We start from the raw sequence: 23744 nt of genomic DNA on the forward strand, positions 1-23744 counted from the left end.
TGCAATTTTGTTACTTCATCTTGTCTTTATGCTTACTCTGATGACCAAGTGCTACTGCAGTGCAGTATGCACGTTTCCTAAGTCTCTCTCTCTTTCTCTCTCTCTCTCTCTCTCTCTCTTTTTCTCTTAGCTCAGCTCTAAAACTCTCCCTCAGTCTGACCCTCTCTGCTTCTGCGCAGCTCAGTCCAGCCTTCTTCTGCTCAGCCTCTGCCCACTCCTGCTCAGCTCAGCCTACCCCTCTCCGGCTTCAGCCCAGCCCCACCCTTTCTGCTCAGCCCGCCACCCCTCTCTCTCTTTCGTTCATTCTGCCTCTCTCTTTCTCTCTCTCTTTCCCTCTCCTCTCCGCTCAGCTCCCATTCCCCCTCTCCTAGCTAAACCACACAGTGCCTCTCTCCCTAGATAATATGAGCAAAAGCCCCAAATTCTTACAAGCTGACTGTGTGAAATTGAGAGGATAATATCTTACCATGCAATCTGAGAGCTGAAAAGGCAATTTTGGCAAAAACCCAAATTCTGAAGAGGGCGAATGTGCCAAAAAGAGGACATATCTGAAAAATCCCCAAGTGACCAAAGAAGCCTAATGCAAATCTGAGCAAATGTGACTCGAAATCCCCAAATGTCAACTATACCATGCAATGCCACTGCAATAATCAGCAAAACTGGCAAAAGCCCTAGATCTAGAGAGGGCAAATATACCAAAAAGAGGTCAAATCTATAAAGCCCAAAATATCAATACAATTTTACAAATTTGACTCAATGCCCCACCAATCAGACTTAAAGTCCCACATTTTGGGTCAAATCAGCCCAATGTCATTTTGATTGGTGCAAATGTGACGCAAAGAGCATGAAAAAAACCCCAAATCCATTTGAAATTCTGCAATTCTACCTGAAATAGACTCAAACACCCCAGATTTTTCTAATCTTCAGGCAAAATGTATCCCAAATAGCTTGAATCTGCACCAAGTGGATTCAATATGCAACAGAAACATGTCAACTGCAAGAAATCCCAAAATTGGTAAATCGTACAGTGCAAACGCAGAGAATTTGCAAAGTTGTACTACTATTAATTGTACAACGAGTTGCTGTACGATGGTACAAACAGTTGAAGAAGGCTGCACGGACGAGTGAGCACAAGGAGTGTTCAATCGTATTGACGTATGGATGGACCCATTGCAATCATGTGAAAATATCAGCGCGACATTGTACGGCACTATCATATGGTCAAACAGTACGGCACAAATGTACGGGAAGTTGCAAAACGGTCGCGCAAATATGACACAGTGTGAGCGGGGCTGACATAGAATCTGTACGGCAAAGTCTATCGACGAACCTCAAATGGCGGCGGTTGAGCAACGACCTGCACAAAGTTGGTGCAAACTCACGCTGGCTGACGGCAATGTCCACATAGACGAAGCAAAAGCAACGGGTGACAAAGGCACAAAGCTGAAGATGGAGCATGAGGGAGCAGGACAAGGGGAGCAACCACCTAGAGCTTTGATACTACTATTAGGTGAGGGGAGCAATGGAGTGGAATGGAATGCAAAAGCAAACAGCAGCTGAGTGGACTCGAAGAGTACTTGCAAATGGATATGAATAAAGTGCATGTGTCCTATATAGGCCCTAAAGTCAACCAAATAGTTGACCAATAATTGAAGTCAAGTTGAGGGTTGATTGAAGTTTTAACTAGCTTGCAAGGGAATGCTAGGGCTAACTGCCAACACTACGGCCCAGGCATACCCTTTCAGAGAAAGAAAGAAACCAAGAAAGGAAGGTTCATTAATGTTAGCAAAAGGGTAGAAAAGCCTATGAGACCCAGAAGAACTGAAATCAACTTGAGGTGTCTATCACACCACCAATGAGCTGCTTGCGAAAATTGGAAAGAAAAACCCGTGTGATGCGAGTGGATCTTATCAAGGCATCCTTAGTCGTGTATAAATCATGAGAAGCCTGATGAGCCTAGCTGGGGTCACACCAAGTGAGAAGCATGATGAGCCTAGCTAGGGTCCCACCAAGTCACGGTGTCTCTAGAACATATCTGAGATCTACAACTGGCATGTGTGTCTCCTCACTACAGTGTGTACCCAAGGATGGTGTGAGAGGGCTTTAGGTGAGATGCTACAACAATAGTACCTCAAATGGGGTGAGTGCTCACAGGGCCTATGCCCAGTCCCTTGTTGACATTGTGTATCTATAAGTCCCACTGGCATATCCCAACTACATCATCTCTTGTGAAGAAGAACTCTGCCCTGCATATAAATAGTGAGGCAAATCTTTTGTCTAACTAAACAATGACTCTGCCCATGTTTGTGTACCCCGTGGGTGAAAAGACAGTGATATCTCCCACACATCTTGTAGTATCTATGGCATCGCATTAGGATATGCTCCATCGTCTCCACGTTCTCGATGTGGTCTGACAACAATCTCATGCGCAACCTCAATCTAGAATCTGTGGGATGAAACCATGAGTTGGCGCATGGTGATCCGTAGTTCATGGGAAAGGTGAATCTATAGGTACCTGGTACCTAGAAGAAGTTGTCCTCATTGAGAAGGAGAAAATACTCTCTCTAGAAAACTATTTTTGTTGCATGTGGCTGTGGGAGGAATACCATGCCCTATGCAATAGATCTGTGATCGTGGGGAAACTAAGGGTACATACGTGCCATAGATTGTCCCTAATGACATAATGAATCTCTTGTTGTGTCAAGCGCAAGAAGGGAACATTTAGCAAATACTGATAAGGTAGTAAGTGGTCGGTATACATGCCCTATGAGCGGAATCATTTCGAGACTTGTGCATACACCATAGTTACCAGGGAACGGGAAAGTTTCGGAAAAGTGGGGAGTCGGAACAGGAACGTATCGAGGGACCGGGAACAAGAACGCCACGTCATCAAATCACATGGAAACATACCAAAATGTGCTAAGAATAACCAGATGTAGCAGCTCTAAGATTTCCATTTCAGCTTTAGACTTTTACACACAAAAAATCCATAGACAATGGAAATATACATTGACGCAAATTGCAATGGGCAATGTAGATAAACTTTAAAGCTTTAAGCCAGAGAATTGCATATTACTATAGCTCATATGTACACACGAGGTCACTCCTCTTTGATTCCCTAGTCCAACCAGCAACCCTATATGCAGATGCTTTCTGGGTAGTAATGTTTCCAGGCACAATTCTAGCACATACACGAGATTGTTGGAGATATCATAGCCAAAAAGTGTGTGAGATGTGATGTGTGATGTGTTGTACTAGGAGATCTAGTACTAGTTCATGTGTGAGTGCCACATGTCACCATGGGAATTATCCCTTATGCACTTGGTGCTAGTGTGTGAGCGTGTAGCCTATAAAGGCTTTTACTTCACGTGTCATTATATACTTCGTGAATGAATGTGAGCTTTTCCACTATGTCTTCATTTGAGTATCATTTCCTTCCTCCCTAGCCTCTCTCTCCCTTGTTGCGTGCCTCCACCCTGCTCGTTGTCGCCAGAGCATTGTCTGCCCCTCCAAGCTATCACGGGCATCGCAGGAGCCCCTCAGCCATTGCGGGGGCTTCTCAACCCCCCTTCTCTGTGTGACGCCTACTGCCAGGGTAACAGGGGCACCTGTGTGAACCCTCTGTGAAAAGTCTATCTGTGGAAATTCTGTTTGCCAAAATCTTTTGTTTGTAAGTTAAGGACTGGACTATCAAGTTTACTCGCACTACTCAAATTCCTGTTTGTTTGGTTTGTTTATTAGATGGCATGCTGCTCAAGAGAAGGGGACAGCACATGACGGTGTCTGAACAATGGGACGAGTATGCAAAACAAATTCAAGATGGCAGTGTGGAATTGTAATGGCACCCTTTGGTCCAACCCAGGAGGGTTCTTGGAGACATACAGTAACAGAGATATGGTCTTCTACACCGAGACACACGAGAGCCTAGAGAGAGGGCTACCCACCGTGACAGGATACAAATGGGAGTCTGCCCATAGGAGGGAACTGAGGGATAGTGACTACTAGGTTCTGGGGGTGTAGCTGTCATCTTCAAATCAGCTCTCAGGCCACTCCTTTCAGTGGTTAGAAAAGAGGAACATGCATGGCACATGTGTATGAGAGTTCAGATACCAGAGGCACGACTGATCTTCATTGTGGTGTGCTACTTTCCTCCGGATACATCATCCTATGCACGAGAGGTTGCCACAGAAGGGAACAGCTCGTATGAGAGTATACATGATGATATTACAGATTTCTCTAGACAAGGTGACACCTTCCTCCTTGGTGACTTCAATGCACACACAGGGGACAACCAGGTGGGACTACTTGATTTTGCATCCAATTCCCTCATAGTACCAGAGTTAGATGCAAGTGAGCTTGGGATAGTGAGACACTCAACAGCACACGTGACAGGGTATGGACGGCACCTACTTGTGATGGGAGCAGCATATGTGTAACCGGCCTTCACTTTCCCAAAAGGGCAGTAGACCATAACTTGCATTGCATATTCATTAATCACAGCCACATTGCATCATTTCCAACCACTTAACTTTAAACAACACCACTCAGGAACAATTTGAGAAATAATTGGACGGAGGCTAGAGTGCCCTTGCTCAATGAAACCAAGTACAAGACACCACACTAGCCCCAAACACTTGGTGCCCCTTCCTGTATTTATTTATTTCTTCGGAATGAAATTGGTACATACAACAAGGGCTCACCCTTGTGCTCTGCCCCACGGGCTCTTTTCACTGTCCAAGCCAAACTTTGGCTACAACATGCATTCTATCCTAGTCCACACACTAGTACCTAAGTGCCAAGGCAAAGCTAAGGCATTCACCACTGTTCATGACCAACTGTAAAGGTGTCCAAGCATAACACAAAGACTGTAACCAATTGTAAATGACAAGGAATCCATACACTTCCCAAAATGCTCAAGAGGCCCCAAGGCACCGCCCCTCTGGCACACGGCCAAGCACTTCCTCTGTAACTAAGTTTCTGTTTAAGCCTGTAAGGTCCAGAGGAAGCTCCAAACAACAAATGGAGCAATAACAAGCTTCCAAAATCACCAAATGCAATCACATGAAAGGGATAGCGACAAGAGAACTCAAACCAGCTTCAATTGTCTTCAATCCAGCTCCGAAACACCTTTAGAAGCAACACATCTAGTGTTGATGCTAGCAGGAGGAACTGGCAGCTACGAGAGGGGAAGGAAGAGAGGAATAATGGGCTGGAATTAGAAAGAAAGAAAGAAAGAAAATTTATTAGAGTCTTCGGGAGACCGATGGGTCTATGAGACTGAAAGAAAAATCACAGTAAGGGTGGAGCTACGGAAACGAGCATCATCACCCATGCTCAATCCTAAGTCTGATCAAGAGGATCACAGGCATGAGAGAGAAGGTGAGCAGGCCGTACAGCACGGAAAAAGGGCAGCACAACAGTGAATAGATGTCTGTACAGCAGCCTTTGGTATCTGTACAGCAGCAGCATTAATGGCGTCCGTACAGCCAGCCGTGGAATCCCATACAGCAGCAAATTAACGTCTATACAGCCTGCCTTGGGAGTCGTGAAACAGCCCGTACAGCAGGTACAGCAGCGATGAAAGCTACGTGCAATCAGCCTTGGGATGCATGCCTCTTCTGCACAACCAGCAAAGAGGATTCCGTACAGCCTGTACAATCCGTGATTAATGCTTCCATACAGCCGTAGGGAAGCCTTGGAAAGAGGGAGAGAACCTCGGGATGTGTGCAAAAAGGGAGAGAGAGAGAGAAACAAGCCGCGTTGAAAAACATGTACCTTCATCAAAACCAAGGTGGAAGGAGAGCAAGGGGGGTAAGTGTGCATAAGGGACTGCCACGTGGCCCCCTCATCAATGCTTTAACCCACACAAACCAATGGAACATTGGATAAGGAGTTCCTCGATTTTATGAAGGAACTCCTTATCCTCTTGACCCTCTACTAGCTTCGGCACATAGAGATGGTTCTAGGGATTCAACATCTTAGTCAAGTTATCATCTTCGTAGTAATTCATCGGTATGTTACACGCAGCATGGTCACCCGTTGACAAATGAATCAGTGAAATCAGTGTTCTCCTTCGTGCCCTATATGAGCATTGTAAATGTGTATGCATCTTGCTCTTCCCATGCGTGCAATAATACTACATCTAGAGGCATTGTTGTTACCTAGGGTTAAGGAAAGGAACTATGTATCACCTTCCATAATCTCAAAGAAGTGAGCAGATTCTTGATCTTGGTCTCCCATAGGGGGTAGTTAGGCCCATCAAGTTTGCCCTTCCAGAAATTATGGGTGGGAAGGTACTTGTTGAAGACATAAGTTCTCTTCTACTTGCTAAACACAACGAACCAAAGATACTAAAGTTATGGGTGGGATTTTTTCTACATGCTGAACACAGAACTAAAAACGTTGGACCCTCGCTCTCCAAAACACACAGCAAACCGAGATACCTTCATTCTTCAAATTGCGAACTGGATCTAGGGATTGCTGCTCTTCCTTGTTGCATGTACTCCTCTTGGAGTCCCAATTGGAGCTTGAGGGTCCTGTCTATTGCAAATTCACTTCACCATGCACTCAAGCCCTCCTTGGATGAATCTGGGAGGTGGAACACTCTTGCAGAACTCTTGAGAGTCCAGACGCAAGGTGAAAAGGACACTTGAATGTGTGATAAGAAGACAGAGTTCGACTCACTTGTCTAGCCCATGCAATGGGCAAGGCTAGGCCAGCTAGCCCTAGGTCAAAACCGACCAGCAGCAAACCTGTAGCTCACCTGAGGGACTGCTAGCTCTGCCACGTCATCAACCGACTGCCATGTCATTTCCCAACCTGCCCAAATCAACTGCAGTGGCCCACATGTGGTTGTCGCTGCATCAGCATCCATACAGTCCACATGCTAAGTATGCCACATCAACATATCCGTACAGATCCAAACTGATCTGTATTGTTCCACCTGGCCTGGCCTGTTAGCCAGGTCAGCACCTCAGAGTCTTGTGAACTGTCCACGTGGCCAGCATGCCATCTCACCAGCTCAAGTGGCTGTGTGCCAATTCTTCATCCTGTTGGATGCCTGGAGATGTCCTGGACAGCCTGGGGCTGCCCTCCAAATGCAACCCCTCCCATTCTCATGATGGATGGCTGCTCAATTACGCACGTGCACCCCATCTTCACTTAAGCTATAATGCTCATGGCTTCTCCTCACTTTGAAGGTCTTATAGGCAAGCCACTAAACCATGGTGAAGAGTAAGAGGGTGGAGGATTGACCTCCAACAAAGTGTGCCTTATTTATGACTGTTTATGTGTCTTTCCTAGAATGTCAGGGTGTGTTTAAAAAAGTCTCTAAGGGAACTGCAATTCCGGTAGGCATCTTTTACTGAATTCTCTGCTTGATTAGTGCCATTATTTTTAAATTTTTCTTGTGTGTGTAATGATGCTCCTTCTGGATACTACTACACATAGGAATGTCCATTGCTGTGCTGTCTTTGTTTTTGCCTACAGGTGACCCCTTAGGGTACACAATGCATTGCAGATAGAAGATCAGTTGTGAAGAATGCTAACACCAAAGAGGGTGGATAAGGCCAACAGGGTATAGCACCAACCATTATCACTGTTCTTGTCATGGGGACGTAAATTTATGAGCCGTGACTAACTTTGGCTTAGGGGACTAGCCAAGGGGAAGCGACACTTCCCAGAAGTCCCTAGGTGCACACACTGGGCCTACATGCTAGGGGCAAGGCAAGGTTTAGAGGGGTCATAAAGTTGGGCCCAAGGAAACCCAATGTTGTCATTGGTTTTAGGGGGGCAAACCAATGTTCCATTGGTTTGGAAGGGTTAGAATTTAATGAGGAGCCATGTGGAAATCCCTGATGCAAGTCTACCCAAGCCCTTCCTCTCCTTCTAAGGCTCAGATACGGATTTTCTTTGGAAGTTGATCTCCTTGCTCCTTTCAGGCATCCCGAGGTGAAGGGTGCGGCTGTTTTTGCTGCATTTTGAACATTAATTGGTGGCTGGCACGTTTCCCAAGGCTGCCAAGGTTGACCCATAGGTTCCGCACCGACTACACGGACCCTTACGGCGGCTGTACAGGTGGGTTTTATTCTAGTCTTCTCCAAGGCACGGGCTATACAGAAGAGGCACGAATCCCAAGGCTGCTTGTACGGATAGATTGCACCATTAGGCTCGCTAAAGGCACCCGGAGGTAGATTGGCACTGATTTTGAGGTTGATGTACGGCTGTTTCCTGCACATTGTTCGAGGTGCATGCTTCCCTAGGCAGATCTTGCAGGCTGCATTGATCTCTTTCTCGTTCTCCGCCCGCGATCCTTTCTCTCTCTCTCTCTCTCTCTCTCTCTCTCTCTCTCTCTCTCTCTCTCTCTCATTCCAGCCCGTTCTCCTTCCCCTATCCAAGCTACTAGTTCCTCTTGTTGCCTCTTGCTTGCTGGATCAGCTACCCCTGGAGGTGTTCTGGATGTATTGAGTTGGAGCTTCTGGGAGCTGATTTGGAACTATTTGGAGCTAGATTGAAGTCATTTGAAGCTGGTTTGAGTTCTCGTCACTATCCCTTTCATTTTTTATTGCATTTGGTCATTTTGGAAGCTCCATTTGTTGTTGGAAGACCCTCTTGGCCATTCAGGCAATGAATTGCCACCCAGTTACAGAGGGGTGTAACCAAATGGGTGACAGAGGAGCAGTGTGTGAATTTGCTTCCTATATTGAGGTCACTTGTTCAGTTTCAAATCTATGTTGATGCTAGGTCACCCTGAGAGGCTGGTCAATGGATTGTGGGATTGCCAGACTTGTGGAGCAAGTTGGATGCTTGGACAGCGTTACAATGCAGGTTGTAGCCAAAGTTTGGCTTGGATAGTGGAAGTGCCAGTGGAGCAAAGCACAAGGGTCAGCCATTGTTGTATGTACAAATTTCATTACTAAAGAAATAAATAAATACCGGAAGAGCCGCCAAGTGTTTGGGGCCACTGTGGTGTCTTGTACTTGTTTTCATTGAGCAGGGGCACTCTAGTCTCCATCCAGTTATTTCTCAAGTTGTTTCTAAGTGGTATTGTTTAAAGTTAAGTGCTAGAAATGATGTAATGTGGCCGTGAATAATGAAAATATGCAAATGATAGTTATGGTCTACTGCCCTTTAGGAAACTGAAGCGGTTTCAGTTGTTCTATTGCCGGGATTGCACCATCTTCCTACACATTTGAGCCCTAGGAGTGTTGGGTGAAGAAAGCCCCATTGCATTTTTGTTACAGCCATGTTACCAACAATCATGTCACACCGAGAGAGGTCATTGACTATCTCCAAGCAAGAAGCAGATAGATTTGAGGAGGAGCACAACACCAATGAGGGTGAAGAAGAACCGAATGATGAGGAACAACATGTTCCTTCTCAGCATGCCACTGAGGATTCGCAGGACAAGATAGATGAAACGGAGCAGCTTGATCCCAATGCCCTTTTTCAGTTGCGAATGCAAAGTGCAGTGGGAGCCCTGTCATAGTTGCAACAGACTTTCATGGAGATTATGCAAGCTCCTCCCTGGAAGCAAAAAGACAGCTCAGAAGAAGCAGAAGAAGTAGAAGACTCCCAAGCATGTATCTTTCAGTGGACAACCACCCCTGTAGCGGGTACTGCCAATAATTTTCATTCAATCAATCAAGGACAGCAAATTCTCCTCAGCCCATGATGCATCCAGGCTACTTTGGAGGGGGATCAGTTTTCCATGCAATGGTGGCACAGCCCACAGAAGGGCCCGGAATGCCAAGCGGTTATGTGGGCAGCATGCAGGCCGGAATGCAGAATTTCCAGCAGCACATGGTGGGAGGAATGCCGCCTGCAAATGCCAATATGATGTATGCAAACATAGGGATGCATCCAAGTATGCAGACAGGGATGCCTGGAATGATGAGCCAGCACTTGAAGTATGCCACAAATGCACGGAATGGGATCTGGAATGGTCAACCCCACCATGGGCACAGGGAATATGGCACAGAATATGGTATCCACGATGCCTCCACCATATTTACAGCCCTCCGTTTATGATAATCTTACTCCCAAAGGAAAGCTGAAAGATTATAAGGAGGGAGGCGCAGCTGTAAAATTTAAAACCTTTAATGGGATGCAGGACAGAGTGAAGGCTTTGACATTCGTGCAATAGTTTGATGCTGCGTATTCCGGTGGTCATTTCACAGAGTCTTCCAAAGTTCCAAAGGCAGCCACCTTCTTGAAGGGTAATGCACTCCAATGGTGGATCAATTTGCTCTTCCAAGGTGAAGCCCCTAATACTTTGGTTAAGTTCAAGCAAGTTTTCTCATTTGTTTGGCTCACCACCACTTTTGAAGTGGATATAATGACAGTTGGTGCAGAGACGAGACACACGAGGAGAGAGCAAGCACACAAAGCTCGAATGATTGATTGATCCAGAAGATGTGACTAAAGTCACATCATATACATGGATAAGGTTGTGCTTGCTAAGCACACCCTGCAGGTCACATGGAAGTGTGCCTGCCAAGCTCGGGGGAAAAAACCTCCACTAGTTGGAGTAAAAAGTGCCCCGGGCCTACACCTAAGGTGTCACCCTACACTCCCAACACATAGGTGCTAACAAACCCCCCTGGAGTTAAGTGGTGACACTGTACAAGGCAAATGTGATATCAATCACCAAAAGGAAGTAAGTTCAAAAGCTTGCAAAAGCCTTCGAACTTCTCACGAGACAATGCTTTGGTGAATACCCCACATTGTCATGTGTAGGCACAAAGATCATGCTGATTTCTAAGGCAGACAATCTCTCTCTGACATAATGATAATGAACCTTCAATATGCTTTGTGCGAGCATGGAAGACGGGATTCTTCGCAACTGCCAAAGCACTCTAACTGTCTGTAAAAATAGAGGTAGCAGACTCATGTCTCATACCCAAATCAGCAAATAATCGCCTGAGCCAAACACACTCAACGGTGGTTGTGAAAGCTGCCCTGTACTCAGCTTCACAACTGGAAGTGGCCACGGAGGGTTGCTTCTTACTCAACCAAGAGATGCATCACTGCCCAAAGTAGAAGCAAAAACCTGAAGTGGACACTCTTGTGTCAAAGCATCCTGCCCAATCGGAGTCACAGAAAGCATGCAGCTGTGGATCAGCCCCCTTGGGAAAGAATAAACCAAGGTGCATAGTAACCGTGCAAATAGCGGAACACCCGCTTAACAGCCTGCCAATGCTTGATTCCTGGGCAATGCATGAATCTGCTCAATAAGGAGACCCCAAACTGAATATCTGGCCGTGTATTGCATAAATAAATCAAACAGCCCACAACCTGCTGGTAAAATGTCTAATCAAAAGCATCCCCAGAATCTTCAATGTTGAATTTCATCCCAGTCTCCACAGGAGTTGCAACTGGCTTGCAATCTTGGAAAGAGAACCGCTGAAGCAACTTCTGGATGTACTTAGTTTGTATCAGAACAATACCATCATCCCGCTGTATAAACTGAATGCCCAAATAAAAATGCAAAGGGCCCAGATCACTCATCTCAAATGAGGAAGGTAATTCAGCCTTGAAGGTTGCAATATTTTGCTCATTGGGGCCTGTGAGCAGCATGTCATCAACATATAAACAATGACCAAAAAAACATCCCGAGTCCTTTTAACATAGAGGGTACTCTCAGTTGGACTGTTGCTGAATCCCTGGGCAACCAAATATGTGTGTATCTTTTCATACCAAGCTCTAGGTGCCTGCTTAAGACCATACAGAGCTTTGCGAAGCCTGCACACCAAGTGTTCCTGTCCATCCTGCACACATCCACGAGGCTATGTAACATAAACCTCCTCATGCAAGTCTCCATGTAAGAACGCTGTTTTGATGTCCAACTGATGTACTTGGCCATCCATGATGGGCTGCCATGGCGATCATGCATCTGATAGTGGTCATGCGAGAGGTAGGGGCAAAGGTTTCATCAAAATCAATACCCTTTTGCTGAGCATACCCTTTCGCAACGAGTCTTGCTTTGAAGCGGTCTACTGAACCATCAGCCTTCCGCTTAATCTTGTAGACCCACTTAGTACCAATGGCCTTTTTGCCTGGAGGCAGTTCAGTTAAGTGCCATGTTTCATTTTGCATGATGGAATCATATTCTGAATGCATGGCTGCCATCCAATTACTGTCCTCTGCAGCATCCTCAAATGTCAGAGGTTCTTCATCACTGCATGTGCTCTGAAAGGCATAATCAGTAAACAACCCAGATGCATGATGAGATTTTGCACGAGTCCTCACAGGTAAAGGAGTATGTAACCTGCTGTCCGGTAATGTTTCAATCAGCCACTGGGCACCCGTTTGGATGACTGAATGGCTGTCCTTTCCTCATCAACTGCCTGGTCAATATTTGCCTCATCTATAGGCATATGTAGCTGATTAGTTGCTGTATCGGCCTGCGTAACAGCATGGGGAATCAAACTGGAATGTTCTGAAAATGAGGGACCTTCAGTTGTCATGGGCAGCATTTGTTCAAACACATCCCTGGAGTAGACATCGCGCTGTTTTTGACAGGACAGCAATGGCTGAGTGGAATCCTCAGCAAAAATGACATCCCTGCTTGTAATAATCCTCCTGCCGGATGGATGATACAGCCGATACCCTTTGCTTTCAACACTGTACCCCACGGAAATGCATTTGAGAGCCTTATCATCAAGTTTAGTACGATGTTGCTGTGGCACATGTGCATAGGCCAAGCAACCAAATACTTTGAGATGAGCAACAGAAGGCTTCTTACCATGCCATGCCTCATACGGGGTGAGATTATGCAAGGCCTTTGTGGGACATCTGTCAAGTACATAATTTGCACACATGAGAGCTTCCATCCAGAACCTGTTGGGCAAACCTTAGCCTTTGAGCATACATCTACCCATCTCCATTTCCGACCTGTTTTTCCTTTCAGCGAGCCCATTTTGCTCTGGGGTGTATGGAGTGGTACACTGATGGATGATGCCTCTCTCTGCAAGATATGCATGCAATCCCTTGGACATGTATTCTCCCCCTCTATCAGTGCGAAGTGTCCCCACTTTTTCTGAGGCATAATTCTCAACCTGAGTAATAAAATGTCTGAATTTTGTAAACACCTCTGACTTCTCCTTCAATGGGTAGAGCCACGTGAAACGAGAGAAATCATCAATGAAAGTGACAAAATACAGATATCTCCCAATAGATGGAGTCCTCATAGGACCACAAACATCACTGTGTATAAGCTGTAATCTACGGACAGCTCTGACAGTCCCATCTTTGGGAATCGGTGTGCGATGCATCTTCCCCAAGATACATCCCTCGCATACATGGCGAGTCGGAGTATGTATGTGTGGCATCTCGGACACCATTTCATGGCTGTGTAAACGCAGCAAACTTCTGAAATTGAGATGGCCAAATCGAGCATGCCATAATTCAGCATTTGCCAACTGTGATGGGGTGGTGGTGAATAAAGCATCATGCAAAGCACTCTCATAGTGATCAAGTCTGTAAAGACCGTGGCATAAAGTTCCAGAAGCCACAATTGTATCACCATCACTAATGTCATGTACGGTGCATCTGTCATCCAAAAACTTCACCATTAAGCCACCACGGGCAATGGCTGAAACTGAAAGCAAATTCTTTTTGATGCCAGGCACCCATAGCACATCAGAGAGTGTAAATGCACCACCATTTGCTGCAGTAAGTACAACCTTTCCCACTCCTTGCACAGGATGGGAGGAGTTGTTGGCACATGTCACCGTGCCTCCATGAGAACCAGCTGCATAAGAGGTAATGTGCTTGCTAGCACCACTGTCAAAATACCATACATTGGCATCACTCACAGATAGGCATGCATCATGAATAGACGGATTGTAACTGCATAACATTGCAAAAGCCCATTCCTCATCATGGGAGGATGTATAAGTGTAATTTGCAGCCTCTTTGTTATCCGACTTAGGGACATTATCCATCACTGCCATGCTGGCCCCTTTGCTCTTTTCCTTCTCAAGCCTCTTGCAACATTCATTAATGTAGTGTCCTAGCTTCCTGCAATAGTTGCACTTCCCTTTTTTCTTGGGTTTATCAACCTCTTTTTCATACTTGCCAGATGGCTGGCCTGCATCTTTCTTGGGCTTGCTGCCCCCCTGAAACGCAGCCTTACCTTTGCCTTTCTGGCTGAAAATAAAAGCCTGATCAGCCACACGCATCACGGTCCTATCATATCTAGACTGCTCCTCTTGCAAGAGTACAGAAACAAGCTCATCGAAGGTAATTGAATTGGGATTACCCCTCATCATAAGCCGCATAGTAGTGGACACATTCTGATACGTGTCGGGGATGGCCTGCAACACTGTAGAAACCAACGAGGCATCCGGAATAATCTCATCCACAGATGCTAATTGCTCCCATAAATCCTTTACCTTCGTGAGATAATCATCCATGGAATCACCATCAAGCATAGGAAGAGTCTCCAATTTCCTCTTCAAGTATGCCACACGGGCTTCATTCCTGACTTGGTACAACTTTGCCAAATTTTCCCAAGCTGCCCTTGCTGTTTTGCATGACCGGATGTGAGGAATAATGCTTCTTATAACAGATTGGCATCTCGGCCATCCCATCGACTCTCCTCTGGAGTAGGTGATTGTGATATCTCTGTAATCCGAGATGACTCACCCTCTGAACTAGGTGAAGGAGTATTTGTTGGTGCATGTGGACGCAACTGAGTGCCATCCACAATGCCCCGAAAACCTTTGGCCACAAGCACATGTCGCATCATGTACGACCAGAGAGGATAGTTGGTCCCATCCAATTTATCTTCTACAGAGAGCAATCCAAAAACATCCCTTTCTGCCATTGCAATTGCACAGAATTTTCCAAAATTTGTTCAAGAAATTGTACTGCAAAACTGAAAGCCCCAAATTTCGAGCTTGAAATTGCGATCAGAAACGGGCTAATTCACTAAAAGCCCCAAATTTGCAATTTCTGAACAAAAGCCCCAAATTTTAGACCAAATCTGCAGATCTGTCTGCAATGTTTGCTTCGCAAGTAACTGTGAACCTGAGAATACCCAAATGATAGCAAAGAACTGCAAATATCTGCACAAGTACCACGAGATCTGCTGGTACTGGAACTGTACGGAAGCAGGACTGACGACCTGCTGTACGGAAGCAGAAATGAAGGACTGACGACCTACTGTACGGAAGCAGAAATAAAGAAATGATGACCTGATGTACGGAAGCAGTGAAGACCAACTGTGCGGAAGCAGAGCCTGTACGGAAGCAGGAATGAAGACCTATTGTACGGATTGTACGCGCAGGTACAGCTGCTACGTACGACAATGACGCAAGTGATGACTGCATCAGGTAGATCAGGTACACGATGGTACGACAGGTACGGCGACGATTACGCAAAAGGTACAACAGGTACCACGCGTACGACAGATACGAAATCAAGACCTGTACGCAAACAAGTACGACGACTTGTTGTACGGTGTGCTCGTGCAGGTACGGCAATAGCAAGTACAACGCTCGTACGAAAGGTACGGCAATGGTACGGACAGGGCAAGCATAGGGCGTAGACACGTACGTGCCTTCAGGCTGTATGGCGCACTTGCAGCAAGCTGTACGGCAAAATCATTCGAAATGTACGGACGACGATTGTATGGATGGCATGCTCCAATGAGAATGCAGCATACAGACAGAATGCAACAGGAAGAAGAGCACGAACTATCCGGGCAGGAGGAGCTTGGGCTGGAAGCAGGAGCTCAACGAGGCTCTGATACCATTTGTTGGTGCAGAGACGAGACACACGAGGAGAGAGCAAGCACACAAAGCTCGAATGATTGATTGATCCAGAAGATGTGACTAAAGTCACATCATATACATGGATAAGGTTGTGCTTGCTAAGCACACCCTGCAGGTCACATGGAAGTGTGCCTGCCAAGCTCGGGGGAAAAAATTGTAGTAAAAGTGCCCCGGGCCTACACCTAAGGTGTCACCCTACACTCCCAACACATAGGTGCTAACAATGACAGCATGGCATAAGCTGCATGCCGCACACTGTAAGAACCTCGAAGAGTAAAAAAGTTATGGGACGCCTTATTGCTAGTCAATTCGTATAGGACTGTATCATTGTCTGAGGAGGTGGAAAAGTATTGTTGTGAGCTGCCAAAGGAGCTTCGTGACTATTGCACCAAGACAAGGGTCTCCAACATGTCTCAGCTGATTGAGAATGCTACTATAGCCTATGCTCTCATGCAAGGGATGACTCCAGGATTCAAGGGTAAGCAGCAAGATGACTCTTTCACAGAAAGGAAATTTGCCAAGACGACCAAAGTCAAGTTTGATATGGACCCGAGGCCTAATAGTAAGCCCAGTGCCAGAGAGAGATTGTCTCCTGAGAAAAGGCAAGCCCTATTTGAGGCTGGAAAGTGTTTCCTTTGCAAAGAGGAGAGCCATCAAGCCAAAGATTGTCCCAATCGTAAACGGAAACAACCGATGGGAGCGCAAGAAGCGAAAAAGGACAACCACACGTGCTAGGAGATTTCTTTTTCTTTAGTAAGAAGCTGGTATGGATTATTGGAGCAGCCAGAAATTCAAGAGTCTCCTCTTTCTAGGCTGCGTTGTTACTTGCAAGATGGTTATTCCCTGCTCGTTTTGCTGCTTTTTGTATCAGTCAAAAGATGGAGAGTCTCCTCTTTCTAAGCTGTATGGTAAATTGCAGGATGAGTATTCCTTGTCAGTGTTGGATTGCTCTTGTTGGCCGGCATGGCTAGAGCAGCAAATCTATGTATCACATGCATGTTCAGGATGCTCTTGTTGCCCGGCATAGTTCGAGCAGTAAATCCATTTAGTACATGCCAGTTTGTGTTTGATTTGAGCCATGAGGCAAGGATCCAAGTCTGGCATAGATTGGCTGAACCAATTCAGCTTGCGGTGATGTGAGTCTGAAAGGATATCGAGTACCGGGATCTATGTTCCTAGGATCCAATATTCCCATGTGTGGGGTTTTAGTTTTTGGAGGAGAGTAAACTTGCAGATTTCACTCAAAGTGGCATACGCCACTCAATTGTTGTGCTTTGAGCTGGCTTCGGTTGTAGCTCCTTTAGGCGCAGTAGAGCGTAGGTCTGGAGCATTGCCTGATGCTCAAGAGGGGGCTAGTTCCTCCACTCCCTTGTCAACAGACAAGCCCACTGTATCTAGAAGTCGCTTGGTGACACTGTATGTCTCACCCGAGGTACTGCTTTTGCTAACAGTACATCTGCTATGGGACTCCTATGATGAGTGTACTAGTCACTCCACACAGATGATGCATTGATATATGGATGGACTCGTGCGCTCTCCTAGACCATATCATCATTGTTGGTTGTTTATGGTTATAGCAGCAAACTCGATAGTTTGTTGTTTCAAGAGGAGGGTATGTCCCAAGGACGTGAATTTATGAACCGTGACTAACTTTGGCTTAGGGGACTAGTCCGGGGGAAGCGACAATTCCCAAAAGTCCCTAGGTGCACACACTAGGCCTACATGCTAAGGGCAAGGCAAGGTTTACAAGGTCATAAAGTTGGGCCCAAGGAAACCCAATGTTGTCATTGGTTTTAGGGATTAGAACTTTAATGTGGCGGCAAACCAATGTTCCATCGATTTGGAAGGGTTAGACTTTAATGAGGAGCCATGTGGCAATCCCCCATGCAAGTCTACCCACCCCTTTCCTCTCCTTCCAAGGCTAAGGCACAGATTTTCTTTGGAAGTTGATCTCCTTGCTCCTTTCACGCATCCCGAGGTGAAGGGTACGATTGTTTTTGCTGCATTTTAGACCTTGATTGGTGGCTGGCATGTTTCCCAAGGCTGCCAAGGTTGGCCCATACGTTCTGTACGGATTGTACAGAGCCTTAGAAGCGAGTACCCGCGGGTTTTTCCTAGTCTTCTCCAAAGCGAGCCGTATGGAAGAGGCACGAATCCCAAGGCTGCTTGTACAGACAGATTGCACCATTAGGCTGGCTGCATGCATCCCGAGGTAGATTGGCACTGATTTCAAGGCTGATGTACGGCTGTTTCTTGTGCATTGTTCAAGGTGCACGCCTCCCTAGATGGATCTTGCAGGCTGCATTGATCTCTTTCTCCTTCTCTTGCAGGCTGTAGATGATGATGATGATGGTTATGATGATGTCGACGATGATGCTGAGATTGATTGATTGATATATACAGTTGAGATATGCCTATGTTGTACTTAGGATTTAGTACTACCATTTTGCTTTTTTGCATTCTGCATTGGTAGCTGGATGCTCGTTTAGTAGCTCCACTACCACAACTCATTGTATCAAGTTTTTCACCGTCTCATAGACCCATCGGTCTTCCAAAGACTTTAATAAACTTTCTTTCTCTCTCTCTCTCTCTCTCTCCAGATTACGGAGGAGATCCAGATTGAGGGACCATCCACAGATTCACATGGACGAGGACCTTACAGCTCTTCAATGGGAGGAGCATAGACGTCTCATTGCACAGAGGGATGTTGCCCGTCGTGAGGGCAAGTGGGCCGTGATCAGAGAGGGCAGACTTTTGATAGGAGCTATGCGATCTAGACCGGCTGGAGCCCACAGTTGACGACACGAGGTCTATGGGACAAATAGCCTTCCAGATAGCTTGAGTTTCGCAATTTGGAACTGTAATGGTTCCCTCACAGCTCAGCCTGGCAACTTACGAGAGGCCTTTTTTGATTAGGACATCGTCTTCTTTACAGAGACCCATGAGAGCCCAGAGAGAGGCTTGCGCAGGTGACAGGGTATGCCTGGGAGTCTGTCTTTCGACAGCAGATTAGACGATCAGGAGGAGTCAGAGGATCTGGCGGTGTGGCAGTTCTTTATAGAGAGCATCTCAGATCGATACTCACAGTCGTGAGGAGAGACCATCGGGCCAGATATCTTTGGGTACGGATCAGGAGACCCCCCCTGAGAGACTTGTTTATTGCAGTATGCTACTTTCCCCCGAGACAGTCTCGTTATGCCTCAGATGGACCAGGACAGTCACCTTTTGAGGATTTGTCAGCCGATGTATTGGAGTACTCACGCCGCGGAGAGGTCATCCTTTTAGGAGATTTCAACGCGAGGACATCAGACAGACAGGCGAAAATTTTGGACTTTGCTGAGGATCCAGCAGTCTTAGTTCCAGCTGCCCCAGATGAGAGTTTTCCACGCTTATCTTCAAATAGAGGGGTAGAGGTGACAGATCAGGGACATCGCCTATTGGAGCTTCTCTCATCGCATGGCATGGTCATTTATAATGGACTTCGACAGTGGCCGCATTCATCCACAGCCACATGTTTTCCCTTCGCGGGTGGTGGTACGAGCGTCATTGATTACATCTTGGGTCCCCCGACTTTAATCCCTTTTGTACATAACCTCACAGTCGACCCTCTTATGCCTTCAGCCGATCATGCACGTCTGCACTTTATTCTTACCCAGATTCCTCATGCCCCCCCTTCTAGACATCATGAGCGTCAGCCATACTATGAGGTTCATTTTGACCACCAGTTCGATGATATTTATAGCCAGCACCTGAGTAGTCTCCTCCGTCCGCACCTTCTCGATGCCCTATCCTCCACACAGGATCGGTGGGACCTTGTACATACCTCCATCATCTTGGCAGCCCACAAGTCCTTCCCCGTCACTTGCCACACATCCGGTCCTCCACCAGTCGGTCTTGTGCCTTGTAATGGATGGTATGATGAGGAGTGTAAAGAACTCCGCAGGAAGCTTCGCCTTGAGACACAGGAGAAGTCTCCCCTCCTCATTGAGACCAAGAAGAGTTACAAGCGTTTGGTGCGACGCAAAAAGCGCCAATTTCTAGCCCGGAATGAGGAGGAGCTAAGAAGTTTACTTTTCAGCTGTGATTCCAAGGAATTCTGGAAGAAATTCCTTCGCTTGAAATCTCAAACTCCTCTTACAGACCCGCACGTTTGGCTTGCCTATACTTCCACTTTATATGATATTCCAGACCAGCCACAGATCGACTTATCCCATGTGCCTAGACCCACCTCCTCTGCCTTATTCTCATCCAGTAGTGTCCGAGCAGCAGTTCATCGTTTGAAGACTCGGAGAGCTAAGGACCATGATGGATTGCAAGCGGAGTATGTAATCCATGGGACTGATGCCTTAGCTACAGTCCTCTCCCGTCTTTTTAACGAGTCCATTTGTACAGGTCTTCCACCTAGTTGGCTAGAAAATACTATAGTACCCATTCACAAGTCGGGGGATCCTTTGGAGGCGTCGAACTACAGGACCATTATGATTGGCCATGTCATGGCCAAGATTTATGCGACCATTCTAGAAGGACATATAAATGACCATGCCGAGGCGACAGGTATGAGAGCTAGAGGGCAGGCAGGATTTCGTGCAGAGTACTCGACTCTAGATCATATCTTCACACTCAGGGCTTTGATTGAGGAGGCGAAGTCACGTAAGCAACGGCTCTATTGTTGCTTCGTGGACTTCAGAAAGGCATTTGACACTGTGCCGCGTTTCAGACTCTTCCAGCGACTTTGTGACTTGGGATTCAGTGGGGAGATTCAATGGGCGATCATGGCCTTGTATGAGAGAGTCACAGGTAGAGTCAGGACATGGGCGGGGCTGTCAGGGGAAGTACGCAGTACGATAGGGGTGAAGCAGGGGTGTCCTTTGTCTCCGACACTCTTTGGTCTCTATATCGATGAGTTAGAGATGTACATACAGACGATGGGTGGTACAGGTTCTTTACTGGCAGGATCCACGATACCGATTCTCCTCTATGCAGATGACGTGGTTCTTATTTCTTCCTCCCTGCAGGGTTTACAGGCACATCTCCATGCACTCCATAGCTTTTGTCAGGACAGAGGGTTGTCTGTAAACCTTGGGAAGACCAAAGTCATGGTCTTCAACACGTCATACCAAGTTTATAGGAGAGGCGAGTTCTCTTTCACATTTGATGGGCAGGAGGTGGAGCTAGTCAGGGAGTATACATATTTGGGTGCCACATTTAGAGGTCCAGTCTTCACCATGACGCATGCAGCACGAGATAGGATCAGTAGAGGGTATGCCGCCTTGGCTCTTCTCGAAAGGCAGTGTGCACAGTCACATTTTCAGCATCCCGACACGAAGTCCTTACTTTTCGATACGCTGGTGAGACCTACAGCCATGTATGCTAGCCCCTTTTGGGCAGGAGATCTCAGTGTTGCAGATTGGAGACGAGTAGAGAGGTTACAGATCATCATGTTCTCCAGATTGAGCGAAGCCCACAATACCGCATCAGATTATGCTCGCAAAGTTCGGAGCTACACCCCTAGCGCTAGATGCAGCATTTCAGTCAGTTACATACTTGCATAGGATCAGGGCGCTCGGAGACTCAGCAGCAGGCAGAGCACAATTACCATGGCTAGCACTGACATCCTCGCAGATGTTAGCGGAGAGAGGTCATACTTTTTGTTGGTACCACACACTCTCCACGTGGCTCACCTCGTTGGGCTTGGATATGGATAGGCTGCCACCATTTCGATACAGCATAGATGCCCCTCGCCTCCCTCTCACTCGACATGAGCTCAGTCAGGTTATCAGGGCAGATTTGTTGCAGCTACACACGTTTCGCACTTGGGTTCATCCCACGGAGCTTCCTACAAAGATGGCCACATACCGTGACCATTTTCTCAGGATTTCAGAGGATGGCTTCATCATATCCCCAGGATATATCGGCGTTCATATGTCGCACTGACTCAGGATTGCCTTGGGCCAGCTCAGGGTATCTTCCCACAGATTAGATGTTGAGGCCGGCAGGATGCGTCGTACAGCTACCGGACATAGACCCAGGCAAGAGACTAGGATATGCCCTTGTTGCACTATGGGGGAGGTGGAGACTGAGGAGCACTTTGTTTGCAGATGCCCTTTATATTATGAGATCCGTGGCAGATTTCACTGTTTATTTGGGCACGGATTTGGACCTCTCTCTCGGATTATGGAGTATGAGGATCAGTATTGCTTAGCGTTGTTCATCAGGGAGATCACCAGATACAGAGAGAGATTCCTCAGAGAGCACCGTCGCATCCCTACCAGAGACCTGGTTATTCATGAGGAGCAGGACGAGGCGCAGGACCATGAGCACAGAGATAGCCCATCTTGCCAGAGAGCACCGATGGTTCCACCCCGAGGATGTACATATGACATGATCCGGCAGCACCGCAGGATGATCTTACACAGAGGCCGTACCCGTCGCTTTATTTCTAGACGACGGAGGATGATGGCAGATTTTCGGAGGAGATTGCTCCATGGAGACTTGGCACCACCAGCAGCCCACTTGACACTTGCCCAGATCTTCACACTCATGGCAGGAGGCATGGTCGATGGCCATGACTTCCATCATTTCTTTGGATCACAGACCCCTTAGGGAAGACGATGTTCCTCATATTTCATATTTTACATTTTGTATCTAGGCATTTTTGGTACTCTATTTCATTTCATTTTGTATCTAGGATTTTTGTAGCCATTTTTGGCATCTTAGCTGTATTACGATGAGGCCACCTAGTTGGCGCATCGTTGATGATGTATTTTCCTTTCGGATGATTTTGTGTCCCATAGGCCATCTATGGCCTTCCGTGGACCTTTAATAAAATTTCTTTCTTTCTTTCTCTCTCTCTCTCTCTCATTCCAGCCAGTTCAAGCTCTTTGGTCTACATTGCAGGAAAAACAGAAAAGGGGCAGTTTTTGAGGGCAAAAGGAGGCAGTTTTGACAGTTTTGAAAGCAGAGAATTTAGCAGCTCCACCATGGCCCTTAGAGGCAGTTTTGAGCAGAGAATTCAGCACTTCCAGGAGTAAGGAGATGCCACAAACAAGGAGCTCCACCATGGCCCTCCAAGGAGCAAAAGTAGAGAAAGATAAAAGCGTAGGCAGCAGTACAAGAGCCGAAGAGACAAGTTCTTCTTTACCCTTAACATCTCCTTCCCCACCACCTCCAACGACCTCCCTTGCCTCCACCCCAACCCTTTCTTACCCATCTACTTTACTCAATCCTCCTGTGGCTCCGACCCCATCTCCTTTACTTCCATCTCCCCCATCACTTCCGGTTACCTCCCTTGCCTCAATCCCAACCCTTTCCTACCCACCTCCTCTACTCAATCCTCCTCCTCTCCCTCCTTCAGTCTCACCTCCTCCTCTTGCTCCCGTTCATTCCTCCCTAGCCCTTTCCCTTGCTTATTCCTCCCCTCTCCTAGTCCCTACCCATCCTCTTCCTTCCTCTTCCTCCCCTCCCCTAGTCCCTATCCATCCTCTTCCTTCCTCTTCCTCCCCTTCCCTATTCCCTACCCAGCCTCCTCCCTCCTCTTCTTCCCTTCCCCTAGTCCCTACCCAGCTTCTTCCCACCTCTCCCCACCGACCCTCCCTTTCAGCCCCTTCCTCCCCTAGTGTAGGCTCTTCTTCGGTCCCTGACTCCCTACTTCCTTCTACCGGATCTCTCTCTTCAGGACCTCCATTTTCTGTACCCCTCCTTTACTCACCTTCTTACCCTCTTACCCCCTCATCCTTGTACCCCCTCTCCCCTTCACCCTCCACAGCGGAAGCAGTCCTGGCAGATAATCTGCGATTGAGAGATTTAGTTATGCAGTGCATGGAGACTTGCAGACTTCAGGGCGTTGCGATTCAGTCTCTCACAGCACAGATACACACACTGACTGATCAGCTATCGACAGTTGAGAGTCATAGATCTGATCAGGACTCCCATATTCGCCAGCTTCATACCAGAGATATTGATCGG

General features: G+C 46.9%; 1 protein-coding gene across 6 annotated transcripts in view; it reads right to left on the minus strand.

Annotated features, from left to right (window-relative positions):
- The window catches only part of LOC147886454 (uncharacterized), a 225903-nt gene that overhangs the window by 51021 nt on the left and 151138 nt on the right, over positions 1-23744 (minus strand). The window lies entirely within an intron of this gene.

The sequence above is a fragment of the Dipteris shenzhenensis genome, chromosome 24 (genome assembly GCF_047967505.1).
Source record: "Dipteris shenzhenensis isolate YYH24624 ecotype China chromosome 24, Dip_SZ_1.0, whole genome shotgun sequence".
Lineage (NCBI taxonomy): Eukaryota > Viridiplantae > Streptophyta > Polypodiopsida > Gleicheniales > Dipteridaceae > Dipteris > Dipteris shenzhenensis.